The following is a 2,208-nucleotide window of genomic DNA, read 5'->3' as shown; positions in this document are numbered from 1 at the left end:
TTGGACTGGTGTGGGCTGCCGGGGGGGAGGTGGGGTTCGGCCACATGCAGAGCACCACAGGGGCAGCTGCAGGTCAAATGGCATGGGGGTCAGACCACACCTGAACCTGTACCGCCCAGGTGAGCTCTGCTGCATGTGCCCCTCACAACCCCCCCCCCCACACTAGATATAGTAGAACAGACACCCCCAGATAGCAATTATCATCAAGGGAAGTACTGTAAATATAGTACTTCAGGAATGAATGGTAGCAAAACAGACCCAAATGATGAATATTATTGCTCTCACAAAAGACACCTTCTCCCAACATATTTTTGATGTTTCAAATACTACATGTGAAATTGCATCAACTTGTTATAACTTACACTTTTTTACGGTATCAGAGATACCAAATCTAAGTAATTTAAAATGGCAACAACTGCAAATTTAATATAAGGATTCTGTCTATCCACAAACCTGACCAGCACCCATTCTATCAGTCACAAGAAAGGTGAAACAGGAGTAAGAACCTGATAGTGAGAAAAGGGTGGATATGAACGTGTATGGATATACTTTTATGAATCTTCTGATCAGAGGAATATCATGCCTGTGTACTGAATCATCTCTGTGTTTGTCCAGTTTAAGTTTAACAGCTGAGAAAAAGAACTAAGAAACAGAGTTCAGGAATAAATCTTTTTTAAGTCACTGTATTTTGACAACAAAAATCAGTTCATGGCTGAGATACTGGATTTCCAAACACAGCTGGTGAACAGATTTAGTGCATTATTTCCATAAGATCTCTTAAGGATACTTATGGCCAACTCCTGTGCACACAGAAGCCAACTGCTTCTAAGGAATATGGGTTTCACTGAATGGTAAAAAATTCTCATTTCATTGAAGTTTAAAGCAAAACTTCCATTAACTTCAACAAGGAAGGGCATTAAAAAGAAAAGGATTTGAAAAACAAAATGGTAAATCCTGCGTCTTTGCTGCGTGACAATTCATTAATTTGTACATGTGTCTGCAGGTTGAAGCCCAGTTTCTTGTATTCAAATCTGATCAGAGCAGATCCAGCTAGTGCTGCCCACTGCTGGGTGTGTACCTTGAAAATGTCCCTTTGAGCTGTGCATCCCAGCCCTCACTTGAAACCATGGGTCCCACAGAAATCAATGGCAGAACTCCTACTGAATTGATTCAGGCCCCATTCTAGTCCTAACATACAGAACTGAAAAGAAACTGATCATTTTAATCTGTCTCACAATGTGATGCCTCTGACTACTCAATGTAAAGATTTTATTGATCTTTTCTTCTCATCTTAGATTAACCATAGAATCATAGACAATTAGGGTTACAAGGGACCTCAGGAGCTCACCCCACCCTACTCAAAGCAGAGCCATACCTACTAGATCATCCCAGCATCTAGCTGGGTCTTAAAAACCTCCAAGGACGGAGATTCCATAACCTGTTACAGGACTTCATTACCCTCCTAGTGCAGCCTCCCTCTCCTGCCCAATATCTAACCTAAACTTCCTTTGCTACAACTTAAAACCATTGCTCCTTTTCTGTCATTTGCCATCACTGAGAACAGTCTAGCTCCATCCTCATTGTAACCACTTTTCAGGTAGTTGAAGGCTGCAATTAAATCCCCCCTCAGACTTCTTTTCTCCAAACTAAATAAGCCCAGTCCCCTTAGCCTCTCCTGTGAGAAATTATACTGTCAATAAGGTTGAATAACAGGCATTTTGTATTGATGATCTACAGAATTGAGGCCACAGTTCCACACCAATCTTGGATTTTATATACTTATGGAGCAGGGATGGCAAAATATGGCCCATGGGCTGGATCTGGCCCCGTCAAGGCATTTTGTCCAGCCCACAGTAGGTTCCTTGGTTTCACCCGAGTCCAAGCGCAGGAGGCAGGCCAGGCCGTGGTGCATACAGCCTGTCTTGCTGCTCCCAGGCATGCAGCAGCACTGGGCCAGCACAGCAGCTGGACTATGTTTCCTGGCAGCCCCAGCTGGCTGCCACTGCTGGCTCTGGCCCCGCTGCCTGGCACCCCAGCTTCCTGCCCTTAACCCACCACTGGGGGTGCCAGATGGAACAGGTGGGCAGGATCTTCATGGAGATCAGCTGGGACCAGCATAGGCACAGTGTGTGGCGGGATGGATGGGATGGGGCCATGGACGTGTTAGAAGTAGCATCTGGGACTGTGATGAGCTGGTGAGGCCAGAGC

General features: G+C 45.1%; 1 protein-coding gene across 1 annotated transcript in view; it reads right to left on the bottom strand.

The window, feature by feature from the left end:
• EGFL6 (EGF like domain multiple 6) overlaps positions 1–2,208 on the bottom strand; it is a 105,806-nt gene that overhangs the window by 84,005 nt on the left and 19,593 nt on the right. The gene's annotated exons all lie outside the window — the stretch shown is intronic.

The sequence above is a fragment of the Gavialis gangeticus genome, unplaced genomic scaffold, assembly GCF_001723915.1.
Source record: "Gavialis gangeticus isolate Ggan-Ray unplaced genomic scaffold, GavGan_comp1, whole genome shotgun sequence".
NCBI lineage: Eukaryota > Metazoa > Chordata > Crocodylia > Gavialidae > Gavialis > Gavialis gangeticus.
Note: the sequence above shows the minus strand (reverse complement) of the source record. Positions and strands in the feature narration are given on the sequence as shown.